Source organism: Microcaecilia unicolor, chromosome 1 (assembly GCF_901765095.1).
Source record: "Microcaecilia unicolor chromosome 1, aMicUni1.1, whole genome shotgun sequence".
NCBI lineage: Eukaryota > Metazoa > Chordata > Amphibia > Gymnophiona > Siphonopidae > Microcaecilia > Microcaecilia unicolor.
The window spans coordinates 653785090-653804847 of NC_044031.1; the positions used below are offsets into that span (position 1 = coordinate 653785090).

Sequence of the window (19758 nt, forward strand, 5' to 3'; positions counted from 1 at the left end):
GGGGGGGGGGAATCACTGACCACGGGGGGATTAAGGGGGGTCATGCCTTTATCCCTTCAAAGGTCATCTGGTCAGTTTTGGCAGTTGGTCATTATGGAAACAGGTCTAGCCAAAAGTGTCCTATTTTTTACGCTGGATGTTTTTACAATGTTCCATTATCACAGAAAAATGTAAGCCTACCCTAGTTCTGCCCATAACACACCCCCTTGGGATTTAGACAAACTGCATAGAAAAACATTCTAAAAATGAATTTTGAAAATAGCAATTTAGACGTTTAAAAAAAAAAAAGTTCAGCCGCTTTATGCCATTTTTCTGTTTTGAAAATGAGCTCCATAGCGCATAACTACAAGGGGGCATGTCTCATACATAATGCACACTTTTCAGAATAGTAGACTACATGAACTTATGCTGTGCCATTTATGACAGCCATAGACTTGATGTAAGTGGATGTGCCTAAATGTAGATATGTTGATGTTGACCCACTGCTATACTGTAACAAAATCTTGGTGCCAAGTTGTAGAATTGCCCCCTTCACCTTTTACAAGTAAACTTGTACAAAAGTTACCTCCAAGATATTTTAATTATCCTGGAAACATATAACAGAGGTGGTCATTTGTTAAGGGTGAGGAAATGCTCCATGAGTTTTCTATAATTGAGTGTCCCTATAGTAGAGAATCTATAATGTGCAATATACATAGCGCCAAGGCCATCATTGGTGAGATTTCTGTAATCTCTATAACTGTTTTTGTTAATGAGGTGAAGGGGGGTCTATGCCCTTCTAATGGGTATTCTTAGTGGACCACTTCCTTCGTAGAAGATTCTTCATCAGAAGATTTCCTACAAATGGGCTCTGTCCCTGTAGAAGAAGTTTGCACTGCTGAATGATGTTCTTGAAGGAGAATTTTATTAGTGAAATACCATTAGCAGTGATTTCACAGCTGCTAATTAGCTGTATTGCAAGCAGCATTCACTTTAGAAGCAAACATTCACTAGCAGCAGCAGGAAGCTGCAAAGCAATATATAGAATGAGAGGAATTATGTCATGCACCAAGCTGTTCCATTCTACAATTAGCTATGCAGCAAAGGGCTTTCTAGCTTCAACTATGAGAATGAGTCCCCAAAATCTATTCTTGTCTCCTGCTGTGACAGAATTATGTAGATGGGGTGTGATGTATTTTGCAGAGCACTGCATTCAGGGCAAGATTTTAAATTTCTAGACTGGAAGCGAAGTAGAACATTATCTTTATCCAATACAATACAACATTTATATTCTGCTACCTACCATTACTGGATCTGTGCAGATTACAATATTAAAAGAGACTAGGCAACCCCCACTGCAATGCATTCATTACAGTACAAGGAAATTTTAGTAAGGGAGAGAATGAAAAATGGTCCGATAAAGTTCTATGATGGTTCTGCTGGGGAGCCAGTCCTGGTTTGAAGGACTGCTGTTTCTTACAGAAATTGGACCACAAGTGGATAGGTGCAATGGTCTAACTGTATCAAGAATCTATGTTAAAAGGTTTTGTACACTAAATTTGCTTTAAAGGTAAGCCACAATATTGCATGTGAAGGATGATAAGCTCCATGATGCTTTGCAGTGCGACCATACTGTATGACAGAATGGACAGTGTCAAGACAAGAAGCAAAGGATGGAAGGAAGCTGCGGTTGCTATGGAAGCCACAGGCACATGCCTCCTCACCCATTCCAGTTGGCTCTCTCTCTCTTCCACTATGGTGAGGAGATCTCTCTATATGACTCTGCTGTTGTTGGTTTTTCATTGTTTCTTGGTTTTCACCAGTCCCTTCTGCACCAGGCTCCGGTACAGCTCTTGCACATATATGTACACGCACTTTGAGTCCGGGATGCTCATGCGCACCATATCGTCTGCCTCCAGCAATGGGGGACAATCCGCGTGCTTCCTATTGCCCCCGCCAGAAAAAAAAATTTAATCATGGGGAGAAGGAAGGGCAGGTTCAGGGGGCAAAGAGTGAAAATTAGTGTGTTAAGTTTGTTATTTTATAGATCACCTTCCTCAAAGCTCAACCCAAAGTGGTTTACAGGCTTCTGAAATAGTACAGTCAATATGAATTGCATCCTAGTAACCATATGTTGGCAGTGGGCAGCTGACTAACAAAGGCCCATAGCTAATTCTCACTTGGGGCATTACAGCCTTCTGGCAAATCAGCTCTCATTAAGTATTTTAAAATCCTTTACCTAGGAATATTCTATTGTAGGATGTACAGACTACAAAGTACAACAGCATTTTTAGCTGGGGAAGCAGAGTCAGCAGTTCCTTCTTCAGTGTACAAGATTTGTGAGATGCAAGTATCTACTTTGAACATAAGAAGTGTATTTCAACAGTCAGGGCCTTCAAGTACTGATACAAGTAAATCTTTTTATACATTACAAAAAAGTGACCCTCATATTAAACAATCATTTCTGTTATAGAAGCTTTTTCTTAATATTTATTTTTTGTTCATCCTTCCCTGTACAGTATTTCTCCTCACTCTTTCTCATCTGTCTTACATCAGGGAGCCTTTGTGTCTGCCCTCTTTCTTATCTTATTCTGTCTCAGGTGTAGCCTTTACAGTTTTCCCCCTTTACTATTTTTTTTAAATTTATACTATGTGCTCCATCCTATAATAGAAGCTATCCACAGCGGTGTACCATGTAAAATTAATAACAGTGCTGATCACTCCCTTCTATAACTCCTCTAAAATACAGACATACGCTGACCTTGACATGCACCACTTCCAGCAGACAGAACCGCCGCTGCAAAGGAAGCATCTGAATAGTGAAAGCACACCCGTTCCGCCCAAGAAGTAGATAGCAAACTTGTGAAACGAGCCTGGAATGCCACCGGCGGAACACAACCTTTCCAAAAAATCCACAAAGTATCTGCAATCCAAAGAGAAAAAAAAATCAGATCAGACCAGAGGCTGCTGTTCCACAGCAAGAACCAGCGACAAAGACAAAGAGAAGATCTGAACGCTGAAAAACATGCAACATCTGCAAATACCAGTGAGCCCTCTGAACATCCAGCAGATGAAGTGCCGTGTACTCCTAGTGAAAATCCCCCTCTCAAAAGGAGGGAAGAAAGAAAGGCTGAAAAAGAAAAGCCAAACCACAGCTGGAAAAGAAAGAAGGAACCGAAAGCAAGGTCACTCCAGACTCAGCAAATTGCAGAAAAAACAGCTCAGAATGGCTGTGCTAAAAATTCAGACACTCTGCGTGCCGAAGAATTGGCGACCAAGAACACTGCTTTTAAGTTCCTAAGCGAAGCGTTCTGCAAAGGAACAAAAGGAGTCCAAAGCAATGCTCAGTAGACAAGGAGCCCCAAGCTAGACTCGGAGAATACGAACAAGGTTTCAGCGAGAGGAAAGTCGCAGCAGCAGAGGAGCAAAGCACTTTGCAATAAATGCACTACCTCCGAGTGCAAGGCCAGGCCAGGACCTTCTGCAACCCATTCTGCAGAAAGAACTCTATCGCTGAGGAACAGATGCCTGCAATGAAGACCAAGCGTGGGCCGCAACCAGCCTCAAAAAATCCTCAACACCTGAGAATACAAGGTTGCAGTGGACCGCGGACCACATACAAGATCTACTACTACTACTACTATTTAGCATTTCTATAGCGCTACAAGGCATACGCAGCGCTGCACAAACATAGAAGAAAGACAGTCCCTGCTCAAAGAGCTTACAATCTAATAAGATCGCAACAGAACAGTAACCATAGTGTCCAAAGAACTCTGTTTCTCAGAGTTGGCCTCTCAAAACACCAGGCCGTAAGACCAAAGCAAAAGGGATAATCCATTCAGGAGCGGACCCAGAAGGAAGAGCCCAGAGTCAAGCAAATCCAAAACGAAGGCCCCACCAGAAGCCTCACTATATCCACAAACCATGGGCGCCGTGGTTAATCCGGAGCTACCAGAATGACTCAACCCCGGTGGAGAGCGATCCGAAAAGAACTCTGTCGCACAGAGGCCACGGAGGAAATACTATCGAAGAACATCCTTCGGCTAAGGAAGCAATAGAACAACCAACCCTGCCAAATGAAAGACAGAAGAAAGAAGGCACCTAGGTGTCCAGCTGGGACGCCATCAGATCTGCCTACGGAGCTCTCTACCTGAGGCCATGTTGGAGAAGCACTGGTGCGGAATAACCATTTTGCTGAGACCAGAAGATGGCAGAAAAGAGAACTCACCATAGGAAAAACATGCAAAGTGGGCCACGTAGAAACGGAACACGAGGTCCTCTGCCCACTCCATGGGGCGACATGCCCTGATGGCCACAGTTTGACTCCGAGTCCCACTCTGTCGAAGAAGCAGCCACCGCCTCATCTTCTCCGACAGTAGAAGCACTGCCTAGCCCGCAACGTGTCCTGAACTGCTAGAAGACGAACAGCACCAAAAGCAGATCCAGGCGGGAGATCAGCTACACCGTCCCCTGTGCTATCCACCACCCCGAAGATGGAAGGAGGAGGCAAAGGGCTCTCCAGTCTGAGAGACTCGCATCCATGACCTCCACCATCCACTGCAGGGGCGCCAAGGCATCCCTTCTAAAGGGAGGAATTGCGAAGCCACCAGTTCATGCACAGGCGTACCGAGAACAGCCATGGAAGACACTGCCTACACTTCTGGAACACAGGAGACCACCCGTCGAGAAGCAAGAGCTGTAGATGTCGTCTATGAGCACCGCCACAGCACTACCTCCAAAGTGTCCACCACAGAGCCCAAGACATGAATGCATAGCCAGGCCAGAGGACTCAGCATCCTGAGCAGACTGCGCACCCAAGTCTGAACCTAGATCCTCCAGTCCTCGGTCAAGAAAAAAATCGTACCAGAGCAATTTGGAATGGGATGATGGCTCATTTGAAGGGTGACCACCCAGCTCAAGGATTCCGAGAAGACCATGGAAGATAAACTCTTGGATCTCGTCTAGAGCGAGGTGCACTCTGATGCTGTCCTTGTGCAGAATGCCACAAAACTCCCAAACCTAGGAAAAGGTGAATGGAGCCATAGCCATGCCGACAGGCAAAGCCTGGAACTGAACATGAGGGCTCAGAATGGCCAAACAGAGAAACTGCAGATGAGGGGGCCAAAGAGGAAAGAAAAGAAACACTTCCTAAGGGAGAAGTGCAGGGAAAATTGAAGTAGCTGAATATAGCTAGCTGTCCAATATAAAGAAAAAGTGCAATAGTGCAATAAAAGCCTTAGAGACACTGCAACAAACAGCTAGCTACAGGTGCCACAGATACAGTGGAAGCTGAAGCTGGAGCTGGAATGCAATAGTTTGATCAGTGTCAGAGAGCAAAACTAGAAGAACAGAGCTGCTGTGGGAAACCACCACTGCTAACCTTTGGCATTGTAGCCTAGTGTAAACTGTCCCAGATATGGAAAGAACTGCTTGTCAAGGCAAGCAATATGAGAGAGGGAAGTAAAATATGCCCCATAGAAAAGGAGCCGAGAGCCACAGCTTCTAATATGATGCACAAACCAACCTTAAACCTGTGACCTTCAGGCTGAAAGCCAACCATCTTCCTGAAGAATAAAACTATTTTGCTGAAACTACTGCACCTGGAGCAAATGCTCCCATGACAGCACTGAGGTTCCATAGTTACCATGGAGACTAGAGCACTAGCCCCAGACAGTGTTGCCAGGTACTCGGCCCCGAAACCTGCCCAAAAAGTTCACACCCCCACCCCCGCCGTCATCAACCCCGCTCCTGCCGTCATCGACTCCGCCTCCGCCATCATCGACTCCGCCTCCGCCATCATCGACCCCACCTCTTCTGTCATCGGTCCCGCCTCCTCCGTCATCGGCCCTGCCCAAAATGTCACTAGCCCCGCCCAAAACATGACCCCACCCACATCACTAGCCCCACCCAAAACATCACTAGCCCCGCCCCCAGCGGCCCAAAAATCTGCACAAAAACCACTGAAAAAAAACAAAAAGCAGCCCAAAAAACCGCGACCCGCAGCGAGCAAAAATTTCCTGCAGCGGGTTGCGGAAAACCGCCCAATTGGCAACCTTGGCCCCAGAAAATAACAATATGTAACATTTCCTACAGAAAGGTGGAGTCAAAGGCACTAAGCCTAGAAACTCCCACTTCTAAAGGAGCAAAAGGTGCAGAAAAAAAAAAGAAAACCTACTGCACTTGATATTCACCGTTGCCAGGTGGGCGGTTTTCTGCGACCCGCTGCGGGAATTTTTTGTCCGCTACGGGTCGCGGTTTTTTGGGCTATTTTTGGGGTTTTTCCACTGTTTTTTGTGAGGTTTTTTGGGCCGCAGGGGGTGGGGCTAATGACGTTTTGGGCGGGGTTGATGACGTTTTGGGCAGGGCTGACGACGGAGGAGGCGGGGTTGATGACGGTGGGGGTGGAGCTGATGATGGCGGGGGTGGAGCTGATGACGGCGGAGGCAGGGTTGATGACGGCGGGGGCGTGAACTTTTTGGGCGGGTTTGGGGACCAGGTAACTGGCAACACTGCTGATATTCCCAGGCAGTCTCCCATCCAAGTAGAAACCAGCCAGGCCCAACCCTGCTGAGCTTCCAAGATCAGAGATCAGGCACACTCAGGGTGGTGTGCTTGTAGGCAATGCCTGTACTGCCAGTATAAAAATAGTTTCACAAAGGAAGGAGGGAAACTTCCAAGCTGTTCAAGCAACGCCCTCAGAGAAAAACTGAGGGGACAAAAATGTCTGTAAATAAAAATACTAAATAGGCCCTTTCACAGGCCCAACATACAAGGAGCCCTGCTCTGATGCTGTTCACTGTTTCCTACACCAGGAACAGCCTTAGCCAACGCAGGAACTATAAGAAAATCTAAACTCACCACAGTGAGGCCTACAGCTACCCTGTTTCCCCGAAAGTAAGACATCCCCCGAAAATAAGACCTAGTAGAGGTTTTCCTGAATTGGTAGATATAAGGCCTCCCCCGAAAGTAAGACCTAGCAAATTTTTATTTGAAAGCAGGGCCGCCGAGAGCTGGACAAGGCCGCCCCCGGGCCGGCCCCCCCCCCCACCCGAGGTCGCCGGGCCCCCCCTCCACCCACCCTCCGTCGCTCCCGGAACTAATCTTAAACGCCTCCTTTCACCTTCGCAGCAAGCAGCAGCAGGGCAGACCTCTCCTTCCTTCCGTGCCCCGCCCTTGCGGACGTTACGTCAGGCGAGGGCTGAACACGGAAGGAAGGAGTGGCCTGCCCTGCTGCTGCTTGCTGCGAAGGTGAAAGGAGGCGTTTAAGATTAGTTCCGGGAGCGACGGAGGACGGGCGGGCCAACCCCCGATCCAACTCCGATGTTTCCCCGAAAAATAAGACAGCCCCTGAAAATAAGACCTAGCGCATTTTTGGGGGCAAAAATTAATATAAGACAGTGTCTTATTTTCGGGGAAACACGGTATCAATGTACCCACTTAGGGAAACATGGCTTTCTAGCTCAGGAGATTCTTGCTGCCTTTGTGCAGAAAGGGACTGCCCTGAAAAGACTTCCACCGAATAGAGGAAGACATGGGAGAAATGCACCCTACTGCTCAGCTGGAGAGAAAACATCCCCCTCTTCGGGGCAGGGTCCATCAGAAGAGACTGAGCTAGGGAACAAGCCAGAAAACTCCAAAGGCTGAACTAAAAAGGAACCGTCAGTTCCCCTACCAGACTTCTGCAACACATAGGCATATAGAGCAGCAGAATGAGCTGGGGGGGGGGTCAGAAGCCCCCTGCCCCAGAGTGGCTGAAGTGCATTCTGAATAAAAACAAGGCACATCACAGGACCATCACATTCCTTCTAGAAAACTTAGTCCTTTAGAACCCATCTGCCCGAGATGGGCATAAAAACTCCCCCAATCACGAAAAGGGCTACTGAGGACAAGCTCTCTTAAGAAGAAAAGTTCAAATTAAGGGACCCAGAGCAGAGAAGATCCTGCTCAGAAGATATAGAAACAGCTTAAAGTAATTCTGTTCTTTCCATGGATTCTCTTCCATAGTGGGGGCAGTTTGAGAAGAATTTGTGCCACTGCCCCAGCTACATGCAAACAGTTTCTGATTCAACAGTGATTTTGGTAAAGGAAACCAAAGGCTGGAGAAAATAAAGGAGAATCCCATGGACCAGCAGTCTCTAATGGAACACAAGGTCCTTTAGGAGAAGCCACCCCTCCCCCCTGCCCACATCAAGGTCACAGGGCGGGAAAGGATCATTCAGAGCTGATATTAGGAGAAAAGAGAGGGCCATATCAGCAAAAAGGCACGCGTTCTCACCATTTTAGGCTGCGTGGGGAAGGGGAACTTCAGTACTTCCCTCCCCAGCGTTCAAACATGCCACCACACAGAGTCCTGCTGCGGAGAATCTGCTACCGCAGCAGGAACAGCTTTCAAATGCCAGCGTCACCCACATTAAAGCATGGTACCCCCGCGCCAAAAGAGAAAGGCAGGGACTCACCAAACAGCAGGTGTCTCCGGAGAAGAAGCAGAGTCCCACAGACGCAGCAGCCTGCTGCCTAACTGGCACACAGACTGAAAGCACAGCACTAAGAAAGGGAAACCCTGTACTGCCCGGTCCTGTCAGAAATCTTCTGTTTCTTCTGTTGTTTTTTTTTTTTTGTTTGTTTTTTTCAACACTGAATGAAGGCAAAGGAGCTCTCTTGTTTTTTTGTTGTTTTTTTTTTACTGGTGAGGAAGGCTAGAGCTCTAAAGACCGGGAGGCAAGGGTGAAGAAGGGACCCAGAAGACTGAGTATGCTCCCAAAGTCAGCACCTCCAGCCAGACACCCCTAAACTCAACTGGTCCACAGTACCCAGGAGTATCCCCAACAGACAAATCCAGGAGCTACTGAATCACTGTCTACCATCTGCTGGAGATAGAGATGTACTGAGGTGAAGGAGAAGCTGGCCGTCTGGTATCACTGCCTTCAGCTTTGTAATCTCTATCTCCACCTGTTGGTAGATGGACACAACCCACCAGTTCTTGGATTCATCTGCTGCATACTCTAAGGAATATCTGGTTATATACAGCTGGAGAACATAGCGAATGCTACATACCTGTAGAAGGTATTCTCCGAGGACAGCAGGCTGATTGTGCTCACTGATGGGTGACGTCCACGGCAGCCCCTCCAATCGGAATCTTCACTAGCAAAATCCTTTGCTAGCCCTCACGCGCCGCGCATGCGCCGCCGTCTTCCCGCCCGAAACCGGCTCGTGCCGGCCAGTCTCATATGTAGCAAGACAAAGAGAAGGGAAGACACAACTCCAAAGGGGAGGCGGGGGGTTTGTGAGAACAATCAGCCTGCTGTCCTTGGAGAATACTTTCTACAGGTATGTAGCATTCGCTTTCTCCGAGGACAAGCAGGCTGCTTGTTCTCACTGATGGGGTATCCCTAGCCCCCAGGCTCACTCAAAACAACAACCATGGTCAATTGGGCCTCGCAACGGCGAGGACATAACTGAGATTGACCTAACAATTTATCCAACTAACTGAGAGTGCAGCCTGGAACAGAATAAACATGGGCCTAGGGGGGTGGAGTTGGATTCTAAACCCCGAACAGATTCTGAAGCACTGACTGCCCGAACCGACTGCAGGCAGTAATGAGATGTGAATGTGTGGACAGATGACCACGTCGCAGCTTTGCAAATCTCTTCAATAGTGGCTGACTTCAAATGGGCTACCGACGCTGCCATGGTTCTAACATTATGAGCCGTGACATGACCCTCAAGAGCCAGCCCAGCCTGGGCCTAAGTGAAGGAAATGCAATCTGCTAGCCAATTGGATATGGTGCGTTTCCCCACAGCCACTCCCCTCCTGTTGGGATCAAAAGAAACAAACAACTGGGCGGACTGTCTGTTGGGCTGTGTCCGCTCCAGATAGACGGCCAATGCTCTCTTGCAGTCCAATGTGTGCAGCTGACGTTCAGCAGGGCAGGAATGAGGACGGGGAAAGAATGTTGGCAAGACAATTGACTGGTTCAGATGGAACTCCGACACAACCTTTGGCAAGAACTTAGGGTGAGTGCGGAGGACTACTCTGTTATGATGAAATTTGGTGTAAGGAGCCTGGGCTACCAGGGCCTGAAGCTCACTGACTCTACGAGCTGAAGTAACTGCCACCAAGAAAATGACCTTCCAGGTCAAGTACTTCAGATGGCAGGAATTCAGTGGCTCAAAAGGAGGTTTCATCAGCTGGGTGAGAACGACATTGAGATCCCATGACACTGTAGGAGGCTTGACAGGGGGCTTTGACAAAAGCAAACCTCTCATGAAGCGAACAACTAAAGGCTGTCCTGAGATCGGCTTACCTTCCACACGGTAATGGTATGCACTGATCGCACTAAGGTGAACCCTTACACAGTTGGTCTTGAGACCAGACTCAGACAAGTGCAGAAGGTATTCAAGCAGGGTCTGTGTAGGACAAGAGCGAGGATCTAGGGCCTTGCTGTCACACCGGACGGCAAACCTCCTCCATAGAAAGAAGTAACTCCTCTTAGTGGAATCTTTCCTGGAAGCAAGCAAGATGCGGGAGACACCCTCTGACAGACCCAAAGAGGCACAGTCTACGCTCTCAACATCCAGGCCGTGAGAGCCAGGGACCGGAGGTTGGGATGCAGAAGCGCCCCTTCGTCCTGTGTGATGAGGGTCGGAAAACACTCCAATCTCCACGGTTCTTCGGAGGACAACTCCAGAAGAAGAGGGAACCAGATCTGACGCGGCCAAAAAGGAGCAATCAGAATCATGGTGCCTCGGTCTTGCTTGAGTTTCAACAAAGTCTTCCCCACCAGAGGTATGGGAGGATAAGCATACAGCAGACCCTCCCCCCAGTCCAGGAGGAAGGCATCCGATGCCAGTCTGCCGTGGGCCTGAAGCCTGGAACAGAACTGAGGGACTTTGTGGTTGGCTTGAGATGTGAAGAGATCTACCAAGGGGGTGCCCCACACCTGGAAGATCTGTCGCACTACACGGGAATTGAGCGACCACTCGTGAGGTTGCATAATCCTGCTCAACCTGTCGGCCAGACTGTTGTTTACACCTGCCAGATATGTGGCTTGGAGCACCATGCCGTGACGGCGAGCCCAGAGCCACATGCTGACGGCTTCCTGACACAGGGGGCGAGATCCGGTGCTCCCCTGCTTGTTGATGTAATACATGGCAACCTGGTTGTCTGTCTGAATTTGGATAATTTGGTGGGACAGCCGATCTCTGAAAGCCTTCAGAGCGTTCCAGACCGCTCGTAACTCCAGAAGATTGATCTGCAGATCGCGTTCCTGGAGGGACCAGCTTCCTTGGGTGTGAAGCCCATCGACATGAGCTCCCCACCCCAGGAGAGATGCATCCGTGGTCAGCACTTTTTGTGGCTGAGGAATTTGGAAAGGACGTCCCAGAGTCAAATTGGACCAAATCGTCCACCAATACAGGGATTTGAGAAAACTCATGGACAGGTGGATCACGTCTTCTAGATCCCCAGCAGCCTGAAACCACTGGGAAGCTAGGGTCCATTGGGCAGATCTCATGTGAAGGCGGGCCATGGGAGTCACATGAACTGTGGAGGCCATGTGGCCCAGCAATCTCAACATCTGCCGAGCTGTGATCTGCTTGGACGCTCGCACCCGCGAGACGAGGGACAACAAGTTGTTGGCTCTCGTCTCTGGGAGATAGGCACGAGCCGTCCGAGAATCCAGCAGAGCTCCTATGAATTCGAGTTTCTGCACTTCGTGAACACTCTGGGCGCAGAGGCGAGCCCAAAGGGTAGCACACAGTACTGGAAGTGACGTGTGCCCAGCTGAAATCGCAGATACTGTCTGTGAGCTGGCAGTATCGGGATGTGTGTGTAGGCGTCCTTCAAGTCCAGAGAGCATAGCCAATCGTTTTCCTGCATCATGGGGAGAAGGGTGCCCAGGGAAAGCATCCTGAACTTTTCTTTGACCAGGTATTTGTTCAGGGCCCTTAGGTCTAGGATGGGACGCATCCCCCTGTTTTCTTTTCCACAAGGAAGTACCTGGAATAGAATCCTAGCCCTTCTTGCCCGGATGGCACGGGCTCGACCGCATTGGCGCTGAGAAGGGCGGAGAGTTCCTCTATGTCGCGTCTCTCGCGCTTGCCGCGCTCTCGAGGACCTTGGCATACCTTCAGGCTTCTTCCCCGGGAGCGCGGGGTTTGTGAGTCCTTTAGGCAAAATCACCTTCCAGGTAGAGAGGAGATAAGACTGGACCGGAACTCCGGACTGGAGTTCTACACCGGAACACTCGGAACTGGAACGCACCGGACGGGTGCGCACTGGAGTGGGGCCCACTGGACTGGACACACTGGAGTGGCCCCACTGGACTGAAACATACAGGAGTGGAACCCGCTGGACTGGAACACACTGGAACGGAACCCGCGGAACTGGAACACCCTGGACCTAGGCTTCACCTACACTTGACTGCCTTCCCCCTCGGGTTGAGCCCTCAGGTTCTGGCAGCCGGTAGGACTTACAGGAACAGCAGGAATGAAGGTCCAGGGGTGCCCCCTGGCACCTAGGCGAAGGCAAGGCAGACAAGCAGGGTCTGTCCGGGTTCTGGCAGTCGGCAGGATTCAACACTGTCTCTGGAGGTGGCTAGCAGGACGGCTAGCTAAAGTCACTGTCTCCGCAGGAGGGCTAGCAGGACGGCTAGCAGGAGATGCAACACTGTCTCTGGAGGTGGCTAGCAGGACGGCTAGCTGAAGTCACTGTCTCCGCAGGAGGGCTAGCAGGACGGCTAGCTGAACGGAACACAGTCTCTGGAGGTGGCTAGCAGGACGGCTAGCAGAAGTCACTGTCTCCGCAGGAGGGCTAGCAGGACGGCTAGCTGAACGGAACACAGTCTCTGGAGGTGGCTAGCAGGACGGCTAGCTGAAGTCACTGTCTCCGCAGGAGGACTAGCAGGACGGCTAGCTGAACGGAACACAGTCTCTGGAGGTGGCTAGCAGGACGGCTAGCTGAAGTCACTGTCTCCGCAGGAGGACTAGCAGGACGGCTAGCTGAACGGAACACAGTCTCTGGAGGTGGCTAGCAGGACGGCTAGCAGAAGTCACTGTCTCCGCAGGAGGGCTAGCAGGACGGCTAGCTGAACGGAACACAGTCTCTGGATAGTGACTAGCAAGGGCGGCCAGTCTAACACTAGGAACAAACACAATCTTGGGATAGTGACTAGCAAGGGCGGCCAGTCTAACACTAGGAACAAACACAGTCTTGGGATAGTGACTAGCAAGGGCGGCTAGTCTAACACTAAACAACCACAGTGAACTAGTAGAGCTATGCACAGGCTACAAGCCACACGGTGCCTAAGCTGGCTAGTCTATCACTGGAAACAAACACAGAGAACTAGCAGAGCTATGCACAGGCTACAAGCCACACGGGGCCTAAGCTGGCTAGTCTATCACTGGAAACAAACACAGAGAACTAGCAGAGCTATGCACAGGCTACAAGCCACACGGGGCCTAAGCTGGCTAGTCTATCACTGGAAACAAACACAGAGAACTAGCAGAGCTATGCACAGGCTACAAGCCACACGGGGCCTAAGCTGGCTAGTCTATCACTGGAAACAAACACAGAGAACTAGCAGAGCTATGCACAGGCTACAAGCCACACGGTGCCTAAGCTGGCTAGTCTATCACTGGAAACAAACACAGAGAACTAGCAGAGCTATGCACAGGCAACAAGCCAGACGGTGCCTAAGCTAACTAGTCATACACTGGAAACAAACACAGAGAACTAGTAGAGCTATGCACAGGCAACAAGCCAGACGGTGCCTAAGCTAACTAGTCATACACTGGAAACAAACACAGAGAACTAGTAGAGCTATGCACAGGCAACAAGCCAGACGGTGCTTAAGCTAACTAGTCATACACTGGAAACAAACACAGAGAACTAGTAGAGCTATGCACAGGCAACAAGCCAGACGGTGCCTAAGCTAACTAGTCAGACACTGGAAACAAACACAGAGAACTAGCAGAGCTATGCACAGGCTTACAAGCCACACGGTGCCTAAGCTAGCTAGTATACACAAACATAGAAACTCACTCAGAGCAAACACTGAAACTGTGTACAGAGCACTCTATACAGCAGGACCTTTAGATGAGATGAGATGAGATGAGATGTGATGAGATACAAAGGCAAAGGCTGTAATCTCCCAGTGATTAATAAAGCCCTCAACACCAGAGCTACAGCTGCAGCAATCACCTTGCAACCAAACAGAGGCTTGACACTCAGAGCAGGCATCCCATAGAAAGTAATAGCGGGAGCTATCTTGGATACTGGCAGAGACGAAGAGGCGGCAGCCATCTTGGAAGAGGCATAGCCCACACAGGTGAGGTTCAGTAGGGCAATCAGCACACAGAGCCAGAGAGAACCAAAGACAGACACAGACACAGAGACAAGAAGAAGCCAGCACAGACACTGACTCCCAGAAACAGGGTAAGTCTGAGGGTTGTCACGGCCACGGACGGGACACTCTACAAGTGCCTGCTTGTGCTGGAAGCTGTAAGACTGAGCTCCCGGTGGACAATTTGGAGGTTTTGAGGCCAAATTTAGGGTGTATCCTTGCCGGACTATTTGGTGAACCCACTGATCGGAGGTTATGAGAGGCCACCTTTGGTGAAAAGCTTTCAACCTCCCTCCGACTGGCAGGTCGCCCGGCACTGACACTTGGATGTTGGCTATGCTCTGCTGGAGCCAGTCAAAAGCTCGTCCCTTGCTTTTGCTGGGGAGCCGAGGGGCCTTGCTGAGGCGCACGCTGCTGACGAGAGTGAGCGCGCTGGGGCTTAGCCTGGGCCGCAGGCTGTCGAGAAGGAGGATTGTACCTACGCTTACCAGAAGAGTAGGGAACAGTCCTCCTTCCCCCAAAAAATCGTCTACCTGTAGAGGTAGAAGCTGAAGGTTGCCGGCGGGAGAACTTGTCGAAAGCGGTATCCCGCTGGTGGAGCTGCTCTACCACCTGCTCGACTTTTTCTCCAAAAATGTTATCCGCAAGGCGAGTCCGCAATCCGCTGCTGGAGTCTATTCTCTAGGTTGGAGGCACGCAGCCATGAGAGTCTGCGCATCACCACACCTTGAGCAGCGGCCCTGGACGCAACATCAAAGGTGTCATACACCCCTCTGGCCAGGAATTTTCTGCACGCCTTCAGCTGCCTGACTACCTCCTGAAAAGGCTTGGCTTGCTCAGGGGGGAGCTTATCCACCAAGCCTGCCAACTGCCGCACATTATTCCGCATGTGTATGCTCGTGTAGAGCTGGTAAGACTGAATTTTGGCCACGAGCATAGAGGAATGGTAGGCCTTCCTCCCAAAGGAGTCTAAGGTTCTAGAGTCCTTGCCCGGGGGCGCCGAAGCATGCTCCCTAGAACTCTTAGCCTTCTTTAGGGCCAAATCCACAACTCCAGAGTCGTGAGGCAACTGAGTGCGCATCAGCTCTGGGTCCCCATGGATCCGGTACTGGGACTCGATCTTCTTGGGAATGTGGGGATTACTTAATGGCTTGGTCCAGTTCGCCAGCAATGTCTTTTTGAGGACATGATGCATGGGTACTGTGGACGCTTCCTTAGGTGGAGAAGGATAGTCCAGGAGCTCAAACATTTCAGCCCTGGGCTCGTCCTCCACAACCACCGGGAAGGGGATGGCCGTAGACATCTCCCGGACAAAGGAAGCGAAAGACAGACTCTCGGGAGGAGAAAGCTGCCTTTCAGGAGAGGGAGTGGGATCAGAAGGAAGACCATCAGACTCCTCGTCAAAGAAATATCTGATGTCCTCCTCCTCCTCCCACGAGGCCTCACCATCGGTATCAGATACAAGTTCACGAACCTGTGTCTGAAGCCGTGCCCGGCTCGACTCCGTGGAACCACGGCCACGGTGGGAGCGTCGAGAGGTAGACTCCCTCGCCCGCACCGGCGAAGATCCTTCTGCCGACGTCGTTGGGGTGCCTTCCTGGGATGCGACCGCAGTCGGTACCACAAGCGGTACCGATGTCGGAGACCTCACCCCGGGCAAGGGGCCAGCCGGCGCCTCACTCGACGGTACCGGTGGCGCAAGCACCCCCGGTACCGGAGGGGAAGGGCGCAACAGCTCTCCCAGGATCTCTGGGAGAACGGCCCGGAGACTCTCGTGCAGAGCGGCTGTGGAGAAAGACATGGAAGCCAATGCAGGTGTCGATGTCAGAGTCTGTTCCGGGCTGTCCATAGTGAAGCGCATCGACACCTCTTGAACAGAGGGTGAGCGGTCCTCTCGGTGCCGACTCCCTCGGCGACCCAGAGCTCTCGGTGCCGACACGGGAAGAAGACCGGTGTCGATGCTTCTTCGACTTCTTGGAACGAAGCATGTCACCGGAGCTTCCCGGCACCGACGAGGAGGACGTAGAATCCAGCCGTCGCTTCCTCGGGGCCGAGGCCAAAGAAGGTCGGTCTCGGGGGGGCTGTACCGCAGGAGCCCTCAGGGTAGGGGGAGACCCACCCGAAGGCTCACCGCAACCAGCAGGGGAATGGACAGCCCTCACCTGCACTCCAGTCGAAGCACCACCGTCCGACGACATCAGCAGACGAGGAGGTCCTGGTACCACCGACACCGACGCAGCCTTCCGATGTCTCAGCCCCGATGCAGAGGGTCGATGCCTCGATACACTCGATGCAATCGCGGCCGAGGATGAAGGTCTGGACGCTGGCGACGTTGATGCACTCGATACTCCCGGTGCCGATGCCGACGAAGAGCCCGAGAACAAAACGTTCCACTGGGCCAATCTCGCTACCTGAGTCCGCTTTTGTAAAAGATAGCACAGACTACAGGCCTGTGGGCGGTGCCCAGCCCCCAGACACTGAAGACACGACGCGTGTCTATCAGTGAGCGAGATTACCCGGGCGCACTGGGTGCACTTCTTGAAGCTGCTGGGAGACTTCGATGTCATGGGCGGAAAAATCGCGCCGGCAAGATCAAAACTCGTAATGGCGAAGATGGCACCACAAAAAGGGGAAGAAAAACTTTGAGCCGAGGCCTCAAAGGGGCCTACCCCGACGACGAAAGAAAACTTCACGGGGCAAAAACTAGAAATATAGGAAGGGAACAGACCGAAAAGGTCTCCTTCCGAAAGGATTTTTTTTTTTTATTAGCGAAGTCCAAAAAAGACGCGCGAGGTCGACTTTTCGGGGCGCGAACGGCGTAACACGACCGTACCGAGCACAGACAAAAGAAGACTGGCCGGCACGAGCCGGTTTCGGGCGGGAAGACGGCCGCGCATGTGCATCGGCGCGCGAGGGCTAGCAAAGGATTTTGCTACTGAAGATTCCGATTGGAGGGGCTGCCGTGGACGTCACCCATCAGTGAGAACAAGCAGCCTGCTTGTCCTCGGAGAATTATTTATTTATCGATTGGAATTTATTAACCACCTTTTTATGAAGAGATTCACCCAAGGTGGTGTACAGCAGGAACAGTTTAACATAAAACTTACAATTTTGTTACCAGCATAACAATAGTAAAATAAGGTAAAATTATGTATCATACCTGATAATTTTCTTTCCATTAATCATAGCTGATCAATCCATAGACTGGTGGGTTGTGTCCATCTACCAGCAGGTGGAGATAGAGAGCAAACTTTTGCCTCCCTATATGTGGTCATGTGCTGCCGGAAACTCCTCAGTATGTCGATATCAAAGCTCCATCCGCAGGACTCAGCACTTAGAGAATTACACCCACAAAGGGACACTCTGCCCAGCTCACCACCGCCGAAATGGGGGAGGGGAATTAACCAGCTCATCCCCACACAAGTGGGGGAGGGGAATCCGTCCAGCTCATCCCCGCGGAGCGGGGGAGGGACACCACCCCGCCGATGTGGGGGGATCTGGCTTATCCTGCAACCGCAACCGCGGGAGGAGTTGACTGACCCTAACACCGCCGAAGCGGGAGGGGTACAAAGCTGCCCTACAGCCGCACGAAGCGGGAGGGAGTGCCGGCAGAATTTAAGTCTCAATCCAGCCCCGTAAAACGGAGGGGAGAGGAATGCAGCAGCTCACTGTAACACAAACTCGTCCCAACTCTTGAAGAATCCAAGTGAAAAAACTTGAACACGAAGTCCTCCTGAAGTAACTGAAGACTAAACTTGAACCTAAAATTCAACCAGAATATAAACAGTACAGATATCTGGGAGGGGCTATGGATTGATCAGCTATGATTAATGGAAAGAAAATTATCAGGTATGATACATAATTTTACCTTCCATATCATCATGCTGATCAATCCATAGACTGGTGGGATATACCGAAGCAGTACTCACCCAGGGCGGGACATTGAAATCCCTGACCTCAACACTGAAGCTCCAAACCGGGCCTCCGCCCGAGCAGCCACAGTCAGGCGGTAATGCTTGGAGAATGTATGGGCCGATGCCCAAGTTGCCGCCTTGCATATCTCTGCCAAGGAGACGGACCCGGCCTCTGCCATCGAGGCCGCCTGAGCTCTAGTGGAGTGAGCCTTCAGCTGGATAGGCGGCACCTTCCCCGCGGCCACATAAGCCGCTGCAATGGCTTCCTTGACCCATCTTGCCACTGTAGGCTTAGCAGCCTGCAGACCCTTACGAGGACCTGCAAACAGGACAAACAGATGATCCGATTTCCGGAAATCATTGGTCACTTCCAAGTATCTGATGATAACTCGTCTCACATCCAGATATTTGAGAGCAGAGAATTCCTCTGGGTAGTCCTCCCTACGAAAGGAAGGGAGACAGAGCTGCTGATTCACATGGAAGCGAGAAACAATCTTGGGCAGGAAGGAAGGCACTGTGCGAATAGTCACTCCTGCCTCAGTGAACTGCAGAAAAGGCTCTCGACATGAGAGTGCCTGGAGCTCGGAAACTCTTCTGGCTGAAGTGATAGCCACCAAAAAGACTGCTTTCAACGTCAGGTCTTTCAGAGATGCCCTCGACAAGGGTTCAAAAGGCGGCTTCTGCAATGCTCTTAGTACCAGGTTGAGATTCCACGCAGGCACCACTGAGTGCAGAGGAGGGCGCAGGTGATTAACTCCCTTGAGAAAGCGCACCACATCTGGCTGCGAAGCCAGGGAAACACCCTTCAGGCGGCCCCTGAAGCAAGCCAGAGCCGCTACCTGGACTTTAAGGGAACTGAGCGACAGGCCTTTCTCCAGACCTTCTTGCAGGAACGCCAACACTGAAGAAATTGGAGCAGTGAAGGGAGAAAGTGAGCCTGCTTCACACCACGCTGCAAAGATACGCCAAACCCTGGCGTAAGCAGTAGAAGTAGAGCGCTTCCTCGCTCTCAGCATAGTGGCGATGACCTTGTCTGAGAAGCCCTTCTTTCTCAGACGCTGCCGCTCAATAGCCAGGCCGTAAGACCAAAGGGGGAGGGATCCTCCATCACCACGGGACCCTGATGTAACAGGCCCTGCTCCACTGTCAGCCGCAGAGGATCGTCGACTGAGAGCCTGATCAAGTCCGCATACCAGGGACGTCTGGGCCAATCCGGACCCACCAGGATTATCCGGCCTGGATGCTTTGCCACCCGGTCTAGCACCCTGCCCAACATGGGCCAGGGCGGGAACACATAGAGAAGCTCTTGTGTCGGCCACTGTTGGAGAAGAGCATCTACTCCCAGGGATCGAGGGTCCCGTCCTCTGCTGAAAAAGCGCGGCACTTGGCAATTGGCCGATGACGCCATCAGATCTAGGCTCGGCTGGCCCCAGCGCTTCGTGATGTCCAAGAACGCCTGAGCAGATAGCTGCCACTCTCCGGGCTCCAAGGTATGGCGACTGAGAAAGTCCGCCTTGACATTC

General features: G+C 51.1%; 1 protein-coding gene across 3 annotated transcripts in view; it reads right to left on the reverse strand.

Annotated features, from left to right (window-relative positions):
• The window catches only part of SMTNL1 (smoothelin like 1), a 341784-nt gene that overhangs the window by 2185 nt on the left and 319841 nt on the right, over positions 1-19758 (reverse strand). Inside the window, exon 14 of one of the 3 annotated variants that reach the window (XR_003939938.1) lies at positions 1704-1923. The exons of the other annotated variants lie outside the window; for them this stretch is intronic. The gene's annotated coding sequence lies outside the window, so the exon portion shown is untranslated. The remainder of the gene's footprint in view (positions 1-1703; positions 1924-19758) is intronic. 3 annotated transcript variants of the gene reach the window in all.